This window comes from Micromys minutus (genome assembly GCF_963924665.1).
Source record: "Micromys minutus genome assembly, chromosome: 30".
Lineage (NCBI taxonomy): Eukaryota > Metazoa > Chordata > Mammalia > Rodentia > Muridae > Micromys > Micromys minutus.
The window spans coordinates 16376974-16394161 of record NC_137965.1 but is presented as its reverse complement, the minus strand read 5'-3'; positions in this window follow the sequence as shown (position 1 = coordinate 16394161).

The following is a 17188-nucleotide window of genomic DNA, read 5'->3' as shown; positions in this document are numbered from 1 at the left end:
TACTTTTTTCCCAAGGAATGCTACAGGACAAACTGTGGGATACTTGCAGGAAGTGTTTGAAGTAACTCTCAGAGTTCTTGGTACTGGGTCTACATGAAGGGAAAAAAATTGTTTTATTCTCAGCTATAACCCTACTTCTGCATATGACCTATACATACATACATACATACATACATACATACATGCATGCATGCATGCTTACATTAGTAGCTACTCAGCTAATACTTATTGAATAGAGTAACATGCTGATGAATACCAGAGAAGAAAGGGGACTCAAGAGTCTGAAGAAAGCTACTGGCTTCTACTAGAATAGAAGGGACATACATGGCTGTTCTTTGGGACATTACTTAATACAACCAACAAGTGCTAACTGACTGTCTGCCATGTGCCGGGCTTGTGCTAAGGTAGATCTTCAAACACTCAGTGTTGGTATCACAGTCAGAGGCAGTGGGTGTATGAACTCTTGATGTATCCCTGGGCATATTTCATTTCCGACATTCACACAAGTGAGGCTGCTTCTCTCCTTCCCTCTTTGGCAGAGCATAATCTTATTTCCTTTCTTGGCATCTATCACTGTGAAAACGCCCAGATGTGGTGACACTACACTGTATCACCAAACAACTGTGCTAATTTGGCCATGAGAGAAGATGGGGGGAAATCCCAGAAATTAAATATCAAAGTAATAAAGGGAGTCTAAGAGTTTATGGGCATACATTGCATACAACTGTTAAATGTACACTGTCAAGCAGATTAATTAGCTAACATTTAGAAAGAGCAGTGAAGATGAAAATTGCCAAATAAGGGCTTCGTATATTGAACTAATTCCTCATTTGTTATAAGCTCTTGACATAAGAAGTCCACTGATTGCTGACGGTGTCCAGTTGGAATTCGAAGTTTGCTCTGGGAAGCTGAGCCAAGTGTGGTATTCTTCTAAAGTCTTGGGAAGCATGCTTTCCCAAGTGTCTATGAACTTAGGGGTATGGACCTCTTTGGTCCCAAAGCCCTCAGCTTTTGTTGGCCAATCTGCCAATGCCATGGTCTACAAGGGCAAGTAAAGACCCCTGTGAGAGGCTACTTAAGGCCAAGTTAAGTCTTTATAAATAAATCTTGTTGGATTCTTCCAGTCTTAAGTTAGCTGTGTTACAATGGTGTCTGGTGAACATTCCTCGGATAGATGGTATTCTTTTGAACGATACAGAATGTTAAACCAAACTGGATATTCTCTAATTACAGGATGACTGAGTCAGGGCTCAGTGCAAAGTTCTCTAACACAGCAGGGCACAAATGAACCTCTGGATGAGGGAGTCAATGGGGATAGAATGTCAAGTCAGAAACCTCCTTGCTCTGGGTACCCAGTGGCATGTGAAATCATATCCTTTTGGCACAATTCATCTCCAGAAACAGCCAAGCTTTTTTATTCGATGTATCTACACGTGTCTAGATATGCAGCATTTTTATTAACATTTGTTTCTATTTATGTAAGTTTTATAATTTATCTTCCAGAAGAAGCAGAGAGAATTTACAGATTAAAACAGTATGGAGAGCTAAGGTATACAGAAATAAAATAGGAGAAATAATGCCTTCGTGGGTGGGAATTCATTAGATACAATAGACTTCAGTCAGAAAGGAAGTAACAGAACTTAAAGTAACAGAACTCCTGGGCTTTAGCCCTAGCTAACTGTGTGGTCTTGCTCAGTCTTTATTCCACTGGCAACCAAAGTTGTCTCAAACCTTTTCAATGTGATTTTTGAAGTGGGTGGGAAATGTTCTGGCATTTGTGTGTCAGACAATATAGGGTGGGGAATGGAGCAGAGCCTGAAAAGAAGCTAAAGTTTAACAGGGAAATAGAGATTAACCATAGACATGAAAGAAAGAGGGGCATCTAAGAAATTGCCTGGCTATCTGAGCAAGGTGTGTGATCACAGTGGGAAAACATTAGAGCGTACTCTTAGACTGGAGACTGGGCTAAGCTGGCTTGTGGGCAGCAAGTTCAGTCTGCCCGTAGTGTTTATGATGGCAGGAAAATCTCCAAGGGAAAGTATGGTGTAGTCATGTCTGGTATGAACTGGACCTGGGACAAGAAAATAAACCAGTAGATAAATGCACTGAGGTCATGAGTATTTCTGTAAATGAACAGCTGAGGACACACAGGAAGTCTAAAGAGGAGAGAGACTGAGAGCTTAGTCCTAGACTAACCAGACTTCGCCAGGAAAAATAGCCCCGAGGCTAGGTTACTTAATACAAGCATTTGTTCTTGCAATTAAATGATCCCAATTTTCACTCTTTCTCCTTGCCTCTAACCTTGCTTGTGTCTTCCACAGAAAGTCTGCTGCTACATAAAGCCCACACAAAGGCCAGAAGCACTATTTCTGACTCAGGACTCTTGCACAAAATGGGCTCCCTTGTGGTTTTCAGGGCTTTATTCTGCTTCCGTGAGATGGCCCCGTCCAACTGTATCTCCTCCTCTCAAAATGTGTGGCGTGTGCACACACCCTGGTATCCAAGATCAGATAGGTTGGATAAATAAACAGAACAAATTTTATATGCGTTTTCCCAAGCCTGTTTCTCTCCGTTCTAAGCCTCCTCCCCTCTTAAGGTCTGCTTCTTGCTGAGTTCAATGTCATCCTTGTACAGAAAATTGGGTAATGAGTTTATGAAGTATTTTTTTCTATAGGTCACAAATTTAATGATATGAATCTTGGTAATCCTTTCCCTAAATGGCATTCAACTTGCTCACACTCTGAGGCCTGCATATAGTTCTGGAGGTTTCTGTTATGCAGTGATTACTTCTTGCAGCATAACAAATTGCAAACCAATGTACCAAACAGACACTAAAAAAAGAAAAAAATTTATATTTCCATTTTTCCTTCCCCTCTTATTCTTAGCAGCAAACCCTAATCAGTTGGTTAAATAAAAATAAATGTGATATATAAGAGAATAATTAGATGATATTTTTGTGTAGCACAGAAATAACATGTTATACATTTTTAAATATACTAGGCTATGAAATATAGAACACATAACAATATCTACTAGTAAGTTCTCTATTTTATATGTAAGAATAGACATTCAATACACTGACATATACTTTGTATATAATCCATGTATTGTGACTGCATACTTTCCACTGGTGTATTTAAAACATATCTCTTATCAATCACCAACCATTATGTCACCCAAAATTGAAGCATCTTTTCAATAATAGTTATTGATGGTATTGTCAATATGATTTATGTCAGGCCAACTTTTCTGATGATATTGATAATATAATTCTAACGATAATATGAAAAAAATGCAGAGAGAAGAGGTATAAAATATCAAATAAAGGTCAACTGAGGATACAAAATCTGCCAGGCTTTGGCTTGCAGAGACTAGGCAGATTATTACACTCTGACAAGCCAGTGGTTTAAATGAAGTTACCCTTCTGATGTTTCCTCTCCTCAGCTCTTATTTGTAAACTGAAATCTACCTCAGATTGAAGTGAGATGCCCTCAGCAACCGCTGGAATACAGGAAGAGCTTCTCCCCACTGTGGGTTCAAGAGAGAAAAACTGTGTGTATCAAACCAGAGGATAGGGGTAGGATGAAACTTGATTAGCAAGAAGGAAGGGAGGAGAAGGAGGGAGGAAGGGAGAGAGGGAGGGAGGGAGGGAGTTAGAGAGGAAAGGGGGAGGGAGAGAAAAGAGGGAAGAGAGGGAAGAAAGAATGAAGGGGGAGAGGGAGGGAGGAAAGAAGGGAGGGAAGGAAGGGATGGAGGAAGGGAGAAGAGAAACAAGTGAGGGAGGGAAGGAAGGAAGGAAAAAGGATGGAAAGGAAGGGAGGGAGGAAGGAAGGAAGGAAGGAAGAAAGGAAGGAAGGAAGGAAGGAAGGAAGGAAGGAAGGAAGGAAGGAAGGAAGGAAGAGAGTGAGCCAATCTATGTATTTAAAGGAAAAGAACAAATCCGAAGAGGTCTCTAACAAGGAAAATGCTGTCATGTCCTCCAGTTTTTCTTCAAAAGATATACATCTCGTGCCTTTACATAGGGAAATGCAAACATTAAATGGAGGACATCAGAGTCTCCTCCGCTGAGAGTCGTTTGCACAACCTCCACTCTAAAACCTCATCGAACACAACTGTCCCTCTGTATTCATAAGAGACTGGCTTCTAGACACCCTGCAGAGTGTGGGACACCAGACTGCATACTGCTAGTCCCCACATGGAGAGAAAGAATATCACATACGTTAACCCAGGAAAAGAGCAAACTGTATAAAGTAACATTTCTGCTGAATTCACATCATTTTTGTACCATCATAAAGATGAAAAAATACTGTTGAACTGTTATGGCTTAGATCCGGAATCCTCCCCAGACACTCATGCTTGGTCTCCAGACTGTAGCATTGCCATGAGAGGTTATGGAGCCTTTGGGACATGAGTCCTAGATTGCACACATAGGTCACTAGTGGGGCCTTCAAAGGCTTGCAGACACCTTGGGCTCTGCTCTGGCTTTCTGTTTCCTATTCTAACCTTCATAGAAGGATCTCTGCCATAGGTTCCCATTGCCATCTCTGCTCTGGCATCCCTGCTGCGGGGTCTATAAATTGTCTACTCTTACAGCACTTCTGCCTGGTATTTTGTCTCAATGGTGTGAAAACAGTCAGTCACTGTAAATGGGCAGCCACGTGTGTATGGGAACACTTCAGAACCTCTGCCCTAGCTCCCAAAGGTCACAACATGCCATGGAACTAGGTCAGTAACACATGAAAAGCTGCAGAAAGGATTGCAGGCTAAGGCCTAATGAAAAAGGCCTCCATTTGAGATCTAAGGATGATCTACAGGAGGGGACAAGAAATGAGGACGCGCTGAGATCATAGGAGATGAATGAGAGCCAATGGTGGACAACATGTAAACCTACAGGGGCATTCCATACGACTTCAGGGACCACATGAAAGGGGTCTGAGTTCAAAGGCATACTATCACCATGCTTTCATACGACTTCAGGGACCAGAGCACCTGACTGGTTTGGGAGATGAAGAGACCAGAAAGAAGCACCCTAAGGCTACTCAGTTCCGCTTCTACTGGTGTCCCCTACTTCTTTGCTCCTTGGAATTGTTGTATCTCTTTAGGCCAAGAGGCACTGACTTACCTGTGGTTAATATAGATGACCTATAATCTACCCAAGTTCACACAGTAGAACCGTCCTCCCCCATCTCTGTTCATCTTGAGGCATCTCCTAGTATCATTTCTCATAATCTTTCTTTCAGTCTGGCAGCTTTAGCTCTTTCTACTGCTCATGCTCTGAGAGGACACACTACTTAACCATTCAAATTCAGACACTGAACTGTGGTTGTGTGAGGGCACTTAACCTAATCAGATAATCACATGAGGCATAAATGTACCTTCTCATAAACCTGACTAAAATATATTCTTTATAAGAAATTTTAAACAACTGACAATAATCTTATTTTCTACCTTTGACTTCAAAAACACTTTAGAGTGACCCTTTAGATGAGGTTAGCCTCTTTACAAGTCATCTCATGAGCAGAGACCAGTGGCTGGCCTTAGACTGAGATCTATTGAACATTTTTATTAGCCATTTAAATAAATTCACTTAGAGCACCCTAAAAATATTGGAAGGGCTTGATAATGGCAGTGCATGATTTTAATCTCAACCCTTGGGAGGCAGAGGTAGACAGAACTCTGAGTTCAAGGCCAGCCTGGTCTACAGAGTGAGTTCTAGGATATCAAGGGTTACAAAGGAAAAAATCCTGCTTTGAGCCCCCCTCCCGAAAAAAAAAATTGTAAGGGAGATTTTTGCTTTTAAGATCTTGGATAAAGTGAGCAAAGAAGCAGAAAGAAATAACAAAATAAAATGCTCTCTAGATTGATGACAAGAACTTCATCTCAGTAGAAGAATAAATTATAGATAACTGTTTACAATTCTAAAACTTTCTGAAAACTATCCAAATGTAAGATTTACCTGTGGTCCCATGGCTAATTATAGGTAGATATGAGCTAAATGTACTCTAGTTTGAAATCAGACAGAACTAGATCTAAACGGACATAAAGTAGGTGCATTCTGTAGGCATGCCAGGTAAACATAAAACCAACTGACAAAGGAAGTGAAGACTATAAGGTTCTTGAGTTCCCATAACCCCTCAGTCTACTCTAATAGAGACCACATACCTGTGATGTCAATCTCTGTGGAGTAACCCTGCTGTTTCCCTACGCTGGCATATGTTCCCTAGGTCTACCTATTTCCCATCCATTTGGCCCATTGTGAATACACAGAAAATGGTTACTGGATGAGAAAGTAAACAAACTCTATGCTTTCTAATGGGGAATATCTGAGTAAGAGGGAAACTTCCTGAGCTCCCACCACAACCACTCAATGAATTTGGTTGGCCTGGAGCATGTTCTCATGCCCAGTCCCTTCCCTTGTGAACATAAAGGACCACATTTATTACTTTTGCACTATGTCAATACAATGTCTGGAACATTTTGTGCTACAGAATCACTTTCATTAGACAGTATTTCTTCCTCCTCCTCCTCCTCCTCTTCTCCTTCTCCTTCTCCTTCCTCTTCCTCTTCCTCTTCTTCTTCTTCTTCCTCTTCCTCTTCTTCTTTCCCCTCCTCCTCTTCCATGAGACAACCAGTACTGACATGATTTGTATCATTGCCAAGAACTGGTATCTTATATTTTTTTATCTGTTCAATTTCTTACTCATATGCATTCCCTTCTTTTAAAACTTAAACTAGGTCACTGATGCCCTTAGGCTGTTGTATTTTATCTTCTGGCTTCCAAGTTCAAAGCAGGTCTTGAGCCTTCTAGAACCCTAAGTCTGCATTTTTCTATTCCAGTTCTTAAATACTTGAAATCTATGCTATCTCAGGATAGGACTTAGAGAAGACATTACTATGGTAATTTCTATCTCTATATCCCAACATGTGATAACAGAAAGTTACTTGTGAAATGAGGCAAAGTAAAGAACAAGGAAAAGACAGAAAAGAATTGTCAATCAACAACAATAAGAGTAATGCATTTTTTAAAATTTTTCAACAATAAACATGTCTATGCTTGATATAAAAACATTAGTGGATTCTGCCATGTTCTAGAAGGTTTTTTTAGAGTTAATGGTCTTGCCTAGTGTTGCAGGATATTTGATAACATTATGACTCTCAAGACTGGGAACTGGAAAAACCTTTTTATGGTATGACTCAGCCCTGATATACACCTTTAATCCAAAGAGCTTTCTGTAAACAGAAATTGAGTCAAGGATAGGTCAAGAGGTGGAGAAGCAAACAGTTGACAAGCAATAAATTAAGAAAATTAAAGAAAAGAGGAAGGAGGGTCTTTGAGTTATAGGGTATCTAGGATATCGGGGAGAAGGAAAGGAGCTTTGATGGAGTAAAAAGGTCAGCTGGTGCTTTCTCTGCCTCTCTGAGTAGCAGGCTTTCACCACAGCATCTGGCTCCTGAGTCTTCATTTGGTGAATGTTTTGCTGGATTTTCTTATGTTCATTCCTTGTCAACTGGTTGTGTCTCCACCTCTTGACCTATCATTGACTTAATCCTGTTTACAGAAAGCTCTATGGATTAAAGGTGTGTGCTAGGGCTGAGCCACACCACAACAAGACATTTGCAGTTTGTAAATTTGGAGTTGACAATGTGATTAAATATCCTACAGCACTAGGCATTTGTGATTTTGTTTTCAAAACAGGAGCCTCACCAGGTAGAGAATAAAGAATCTGTCTGTTAGTGTCTCTAAGTATGCCAGGCTGGATTGAGTGAGTGAGCTAGCCCAAGTGACTCCTCCCAAACCAAGGGATGCACATACAAATGAACACCCTCACTCACAGAGCTGTTCACTATATTTCCAGAAAAGGAAAAATAAAGAAGAGAAAGGAAGTACCCTAGAGCAAGGACCACTGTCTGCTCAGAGGCCAGCCATGAAAACCGCTGAGGACACTGTCAATGGAACTCAAGACAGGCCTGTGACCTCCATGTGAGGTCTTAGGTAGACATTGGTTGGTTGCAACACTGAGAGGTCTTAAGAAATTCTGGTGCCCGCCCTACTTTCACTGGCCTGTTCACCCACTGAAGGCATCATACTTCCTCATTTTGAGTTGCAAACAAGAAAAACCTAAGGTCTAAAAACTTTGAAAAGTTGAAGAGCTACAGAAGTGGTTAGTCATTTTGAGTGGTTTTGAGATGAGAATAGATACCTCTGAGTGTCTCAGATGGAAAGGCTTTACTACAGCGGGGGTGGGGGAGCGTGAGAGGGAATGGTGGGATGGGGTGTTGTGGGTGCGGTGGGATGGAGTGGCCTTTCAGCCTTGCTATTTATCCCAGGTCGGCAGACGCAGGGCTGAGAGTCAACACTGCTTCACTGTGGTCGCTAGGGGAGGCAGTGTGAGAAGGTGTAAGCCTCTCCAACAATGCTTTAAACACTGTGAGTCTTGCTTCTACTTAAAGCAGCAAGAAAAAGAGGAACTGAGGAAAGTAAGAAAGAATTCACCAAAGAGAGAGAGAGCAGAGTCTGCTGGAAAATGTGAAGGACAATAAGATGGGGAGCTCAAAACAGACTGGAAAGTGGAAGAGTATTGAGAAGAAGAGAGAAAAAATGAGAGGAGAGAGAGGGGGGAGATGCTGGACTGCTTAAAAAAAGAGGACTCAGGACTGTGAGAGCAGCAACTTCACAAAGCACAGAAGGCAAACTCAACTGCAAATGAAAGGCAAGAGAAAAGAGCACAAAGACCAAAAATCGTCATACATACACACATACACACACACATGCACACACATGCACACACATGCACACAAATACATATACACAGACACATACACACATATACATAGGCACAGATACACATATACTACATATATACCCAGAAATACACAAACACAAACATGCACACACACTCGAATATATACACACAGAAATGCATACACATATGCTACACATGTACACAGACATACACACACACACACACACACACACATACTACTACTACTACTACTACTACTACTACTACTCTTAAAATACTCAACTTTCAGAATTCTAGTGGTCATCTAAGTCCCTGCAGGACTCCAATACTTCCTGAACTTGAATTAATTTTCATAATAGAATCCATGTCTAATCTATCAAAATCTGTCACTAAATTCGATGTATTTTTTTCTTCAGTGAGCACTCATTTTAAGGTAAGTCCTGTGGAAGACTTGGGGGACCATTAGGCAACAGTCTAAAAAGGTGAAATAGCCATCAACCTCCGGCTTGACAGTACACAACTACAAGAGACACTCTCAGAATAGAGTCTGAATTATAGAATGTGATCCTAAGACCTAGAAAATTTTTCATCAGCTCCCTGAGAGCCAGAGAAGCAAGACTAAGAAGTATGTCTGGGCTTCGGAAGAGCAAGCATATCAGAGCCAGATAAATCTGTTTTCATGTGAGCCCAGAGAGTTTCAAGTTGCATATTAAGTATGGCACATTTGAATAAATGCATCTAAAATCACAGCATGGAAAACTGTGCTTCCTTTTAAATTGTCAAGATGCCCATAGATAAATAGCATAGGCTTCTCCTTTAAATATATACTTTTTTAACTGGAAAAATGTGTTTTATTTGGGATTTGAGGTGCTGTTCACATTAATGGAACCTTTCTTTTTGTTAAATAACTGGGTTCTCTCTCATCCCTGTTTCTCTCAGAGCTGAAATGATCCAGGCATTTAAAGACATAGTGAGGTTATACACAGTAATTTAGATTTAAAGATCTCAAAATATTAGTATGCTTCCATAGTGAATATGGTTAATTTATTTAACATGGTTTATTATTTTCTTTGTATGTGTTCCTGGGAATGAATCTTATTATTCTGTCCAATTGAGCAGGGTTTAAATTCAGACTTCAAATATAAATCGGGGTCACCGAATCACAAATTAAGATGGTTCATCTAAAAAGAAAATAATAGAATTTTCTCAGAATTAAAAGGAACTTTGGCGATGGTCAGAGGCACTTAATAAATAGATGCTAGATTGAAAATCATAGCAATAATTTAAAAATCTATCTTGAAAATTAGTGTTGGTTACATCTGAATGCAACCTAATCACTGTTTTCATAACTGCTGTTTAAATAGGAATATTTCTATCTGTGAGACAAGAGAAGGCAGAATTGAGCAAAAGTATGAGCATGGAGCAGAAAAACTCCTGAAATTCTGTTTTATATTATAGGCTGTGTTCTCAAAGTATTGCCTTAGTTCCCCCTCCCCATCACTATTTCTGTGTCTCTGTCTCTGTGTGTGTCTGTGTGCATCTTACATGTATGCAAATATGTGTTTACATGTATGTAGGAATATGTTTGTATAAAGGTAGGTGTATGTACATGTGTGTGCATGTGTGGAAGCCAGTGAACAACCTCCAGTGTCCTTTGAGCATCATCCCTCTCCCTCCCTGTTTGGTTGGTTGGTTGGGTGGGTGGGTGGGTGGTTGGTTGGTTGGTTGGTTGGGTGGTGGGTGGTGGGCTAGGCTGCCTGGCCAGGGAGCCCCCAGGGAGCCCCCAGGGATCCTCCCATCTCTTCCTCCTCAGTGCTGGGATCGGAAGTGTACACCACCACCACACTCAGGTTTTAATGGTTTTGGGGGCGGGTGTTAAAATCAGTTCCTTCTGCTTGCAAGTCAAGCACTTTATGCACTGCTCCGCCTCCCCAGTTTCAGCTGCTCCATCTTAGCGAGGAGAACTGGAGAAAAGACCAGAAGACGACCATGAAGAAAACAACACTGCGAGTGAACTTCCGGAAGGCATAACTGGATCCAAACACTGATGCGGGATCTGCAGGAAATGCAAAATGGCCGACACGATCAAGCAAAGCCTTTCTAACCAGCTAAGGGTCCTGTAGTATCTGGGATGGTACCTGAGAGGTATTTGGCGAAACCCAGTGAGCTAAACATCCTAGGTGAGGATGTGATTCTGCCTTAGCTCGCTACAAGAGCCTGTAAAGACCAAAGAAGTAAATGGCTCTTCTGTAAATGTAACACGTCGCTCATTCACTCCACAAATAAATCACATCTTTACGGAACCTGTAATGAGCTTGCTATGCTTCACAAATGCCTCCCTGAGCATCCTACCATTTTGAATTGAAAGAGAAACCAAAAGCTCGGAACATTCTCTGATTCACCAGATCCAGAAATCTGGGCAGCCGGACTATTTTTACTTTACTTGGTATATATGATTTACTTCTTTCCGCCTAAGAGGCCATGTCTGACACTCCGTTGGGCTGCAGATAGCACACACCAACAGATGTGGAAGCAGGACTCAATACTTACCCGGGGTACCTTTTCCGAGAAAGAGATTGAAGGTTCCATTCAAGTCATGTACATACACAGACACCTGTTCTCTCTGCATAGCCTGTGCTTCCAGGAGCTTTAATCAATCACTTTTTGTGCATAGAATTACCCAACCAGAAAACCATTATTTATTTCACCAGGAAAAAAAATCTATTTTTCACTGCTGCCAAATTAGTTACACCCCATCCCTCTACTGACTTTCCTCCATCTGCAAGATTTATACCAAAATATACAGCTCAATCCCTCAATCTAATAACAATTTTGATTCATTTAAGAGCCTCCCTCCCCAAGAGGAAAAAAAAGGTGAATTCTCCTGCCAGCTTTGTCAATAAGCTTAGAACTCCCAGCCTGTTACACATCCTGGAGAGCATAGGCTAGAGAGTCAATAAACGAAGGTGAAAAACATTGACCAGTAATTCTAAAATCTGTGAGATCACGAGTTGCGATGAAAAATGGGAGAGCAAAAATAAATAAATAAATATCCAGCTGTGGTCCTGGGAGAAGTGTGGCAGTGGTGTGCAAGCGGTGAGCGATGTGTGAGTTAAGATGTGAGTAAGATGTGTTACTTAGTAGAAAGTGGGAAGGCACAATTGACAAAGAAGACAAGGGGAGCATGTGCAAAGGTCCTGTGGTGGGAAGGAGACAGTTTTCTGAATAACAAAAGAAGGCTTAAGAGAGTGGCGTACAAAATGAGGATACAGGAGGTAGACGCTGGGCAGAGGAAAGCGGACAGCTTAGGCTCTGAGATCACTTGAAGAGACTGGTTCTCATGAGTAAAGGCAACTATACGGGGGCGGGGAGGGTGTTCAGTGACTATTCCAGGTTCTCAGTTCTAAAGGCTCATCTGGTTAGTGTGAGGCATGCATCCAGCAGGGTGGTCCTTCAGTGTACCCAAGGCTGATGGCAGCTGTGCCTCCTGCAGGAGCCAGTAGTTGGAGTCTGGATGGTGATGCACTCCAGGGAAATTTAGAAGACTCCCACGACTCTTGGCCATTTTAAGGGAAGGCGTGAATCGACTAGTAAATCAGCGTTCCAAACATTTCATATTTATTTAGTTTTCTTGTTACATTGGCTAATCCTCCTCCATGCAAATGGTGGTTTTTACAGAGGATGTGTGAAGTGTTTTTACGGGAAAAGGCATCTTGCAGCCCTAATGCAGGTTATGGATGTCTTTAATTCAACGTCTTGCTTCCTTATGCATGTATTTATAAGATTCCTACTTTCTCATTTATTCCCTTTATTTATTAGTGTGCAAACATTGGTAGCAGCCTTCACTCTAGAACTGAGCTAAAGATCACCATTTCTCTAAGTGCGTTCATGTAAAAAAAAGAAAATATTTTACACAAAGTAGTTTGAAATAGTGTTTCTTAGTGGAGCCTTTAATACGCTGACACGCTTTGTGGATCGCTAAAGACAGACTACATAGCTCACCCCAGCTCATATGTCTCTGGAATGTTCTTCTAGACTTCGTTAAAATCCATTGGGATAATGGGGCCAGGCACACATGTGCTCAGACCTTTTTGTACTAACGGCATTTGATGATTTGTTAAATAAGCGAAGCTCTCTCAGTTGAGTTGGGAAAGTGACATCAGGCAGAGTCCAGTGCCACCATGGAGGCCACCATCAGACAAGCAGCCACCATCAGACAAGCAGCCACCATCAGACAAGCAGCCACCATCAGACAAGCACATGCTCACTGTTTGGTTCCCAACCCACTTGATAACGGGTGAAGTAACAGTACTTTTTAAAACAGTCAGAAATCTATAATTCTATTATAAACAAGATTTCACAGCCATTTTTTTTAATGCTCTAGCCAAACAGAACATGGAAGCTACCCATTTTCAATTTCAGAGGCCTTCTGACACTCCTACAATCTACCACATTGAAACAAATTTACCCTGAACAGCCAGGGAAAAATTCCCCAGCCAATTCCAACTACACAAATCCCTCCTCGAAATCCATTAACAGCCTTCCTCCTTTGTATGGAATTCACACTTTTAATTTCCCATTACGGAAATTTCCATCTCGACTTCTTAATTTCCTATCTGATGAAAAATTAACTCCTTCTCGCCCTGGAGTCATCATCAGAAACACTAAAAGAAATAGCTTGCCAAATAATATGGTCAAACCTTTCTGAAAGACTATTTCTGTGGCTCAGGAAGATGGAGACTTCGGGAATATCTTCATTTCTGCAGGAGAAAGGCTATCCTAATTAGGAACACACAGTGTTACACCAGAGACAGAGCAGCCCAATGGGACGCTTTCCTTGCAGATTGGATCTTTTTGTTGATTTTGTTAGAAAGAACTATCACTGGTAAGACACTAGAAAATTCTCAATTATTTAGGGTGCCACTCGCCATCTGACTGGTCACTCAATCTCAATGCCCCCCTCTCTTAAAACGTTTTCCCCCCATTGCAAAACCAACATGTGCAGGCACAGGACTTATGCATTCGGTGTATTTATATTTCAGAAGCCTTTTAGAACTGAACACACATAACCCACACAGGGTTGGCTTTCCAGTGCTTTGTTCCTTATTTACTGTGTTGCTAATATGCGTGCTTTATTATTCATCCTTTGCCTGAGAATCCATTAGTATATCTTTTTCCTCTGCTTTTTCTGGAGAAGCGCAGCAAGAATAGGAAGAAGAAATTATGGCAGTAGCATGGTTCTATTCTGTAAAACAAAAAAAAATCAATTGTATTTTTTTAAATGAAGTGTTAACTTGGAAAAAATGAGGTTTTTTTTTTTTTTTTTTTTTTAACTGCTAATGGAACTGTGTTTATAATAACACCTCTCTAACCTGAAGATAACTTGTTTCGTGACCTCAACGGTCTAAAACAGAGCCAGGGAAATAGAATTGAACTAATCAGTCTCTGCTAGCCAAAGCATCATAACAACAAAAATAGTGTCGTCACCTTACACGGCTAGGGCAGGCTGTCTTTAAATCCTTCCAAAGAGATTTCATAAACATAATTTTATTTAATCCTCCTAAGGGCACTAGAAGGATTGGCATTACTATCCCCATTTTTCAGATAAGGTAGGTAACTGTATAACATTTCATTGGAAACGGGCCAGTGGCTGGGGCACTGTTAATTATGGCAGCACATAGGCATAAACAGAGAATGGCAGGTGAGCCAGGGAAAGCTGTTCCCTAGAAATAGAGCATCTCCTGTCAACCCTGAACTTAGGTGAACTGCTTGGGCTTCCAGGATGGCCGGATGTGTGTAATCACTGCTGTGCCTCCCCTGCTACCTGCAGTTGGCAAGGGAAAACAGCAAGGTCAGCACCCGGTCTTGAAGAACAAGGCTGACCAGGAGTCCAGCACAGAGGTGGTCTTAGGATGATGGAGCGGTATCAACAACCGTGCTACTTGGTAAGCTAATTGCTAGTGTCCCATTTAAGCATCCCGCCAGTCCTAAGCATTTGCACAGACAACCAGATCACTGGAGCTCTTACCTATTCAGTGAATTGGTCCCTTGGTAGAGCATAATGTAATGACATGAGTTGGAAGTGGGGTAAGGTAACGGGTCGAAATGGAAGAAGTCAATGGGGATGTGTCCTCAGGGACTACACCTTGCTGTGGCTCCTTTTCCAAAGTTCTTTTCTGTCCTTCCCACCCATCGTAATGTGAATGGCTTTGCTCCACTACGCCCTCCAAGTTATAATGGATTGCAGTTGTAAGGCCAAACAGATACTTCTTCCTCTTTAAAAGAGAGAGAGAGAGAGAGAGAGAGAGAGAGAGAGAGAGAGAGAGAGAGAGAGAGAAACAAAGGTCAATCCTGAGGACAAGTATACTGCCCTGACTCTGAATTTGATGATAGAAAGCCATGGTGTCCTGCTATTTTTCCCCAGCATTTCAAGAAAGTAAGTTCCCAAAGGGGTTGATTAAAGGGTGAGAAAGGACAGAGATGACGACTGCAAAGTAGAAGCTGGGAAGGCAAAGAGAAGCAGTGGCCGGCAGCCTTTGCAGCCGATTGCTAGGAATGTGGCCCGGTCATGTGACACAGGAGCTTAAGGAAAGGCTCTGACTCTGGTCATTTGGATGTGGTGGTCACTTGAGCTCAGAACAGCAGATTCGGGACAATAACAGAAAAACCAGAAGTGAAGCTCTGGTTTCTGATAGACTTAGCAGCCATAGGAATATCTTCATGGGGAAGCAGCTGAGCAGGGTGGGGGGGGGAGGAATGAGCATCTCAGGACTGGGCATTGTCATCTGGGCGGGATGATACCTGTGGATAGGGAAGGGACAGTGCTGAGCTCAGCACTCAGGCAGCATAAGGACTGTTGAGCAAAACAGCTGAGAGAGCAGTATACCCCACCCCAGAATGAGCCAGAAAACAGGGAGCTGTGTGGGCTAAGCAGGGTGATAAAACCCCGGCTTAGATGGTCTCTGATTAACTTCTTGGCTTCAAACCTTGTTTTAAATGCTGAGTCCGAACCTTCTTTTCTTCAAAGGTGAAATGATGCTGTTTCAAAAGAGATGGCTCATGCATAATAGATCTAAGGAGCCTGATCTCTCTAAAGCAGCTAGTGCAACAGAGCCTTGGTTACCTCCAAAGGCATCCCTGTGAATCAACTGCAGGAGCACAGGTCTGCACACCCAGCTTCAGAGACTGAAGCAGGGGGATCACTTCGACCCAGGGATGTGACTGGCTAGACAAGGCACAGTTCCATCTGAAAAGATGAAAAGGGAGACTGTATGCTACTCAGAAGCCCCCTACCTAGAATTAAGCACTCAAGGAGTATCCGAGAACCACAATTTCAGAACGACAGTGTGTGGTTATGTTGAAAGGGATCAGGACCTCTGCAGACACTACACGTATGCCTAGGTGCCTGCAAACATTCTCAACTCTACTTACTGAGTTGTGACACTTTAGCCAAGTTACTCAAATGTTCCAGACCTGATTTTTATGTATATTGTATGTATATAGGCAATGTACTTATACTGTATATAGAGAAAATTCTCTCACATACATTTATAACATTCAAGCCAATTCTACCCTATCACCCACTTTGTTAATAAAGTTTTATTGAAACACCACCACGGCCATCCATTTGCATGCTGCCTAGGGCTGCTTCAGTCAGTCTGCCATAAAGTGACTCAATAGCCGTGACAGTGGTTTATGACCCATGAGGTCTGGAATGTTTGATCCATCAGAGCATTCACTACTTTTTAAAACAAGTTTGCCAATGCCTGGCTATTCGTTGTTTGTTATTTATTCTAATACATCTGGGATTTAAGGCACAGACAGATACCCATGGAGAGAAATGCAAATGCTGTAGGAAAGCCATCTTTTATTATTAATAATAATATTTATTATTAAGCTTCCCGTTGCTTCACTTGAGTCTATTACTGTCCTTCTTTCCTTTTATGGTTATCCTTAAAAAAAAATCGGTCCACAATTAACTCTAGCTAATCAATACCAATTTTAGTTCAAAGTGCATTTTCCTTTAAGAAGATAAGATTTCAGTTAAAAGGTTGTGACGTGTTGTTAAAATGCTAAAAAGAAAAAAAAAAACTTATAAACAAGTTACTAAAGATCAACTCAAAACCCTTTTGTCTCTCTCAAAAGCTTTCTTACCTTTATTAAAGACAAATAGGCTTGGTGATGCACGCCTTTGATCCCAGCACTTGGGAGACAGAGGTAGGAAAGATCTCTATAAATTCAAAGTCAGCCTGGTCTACACAGTGAGTTCCAGACCAGCCAGAATGATAGTGAGACCCTGTACCAGATAGATACATAGGTAGGTAGATAGATAGATAAATAGATAGATAGATAGATAGATAGATAGATAGATAGATAGATAGATAGATAGATAGAAGAAAGGGAAAGCAGGGGAGGAAGAAAAAAGAGGAGGAAGAGGAGGAAGA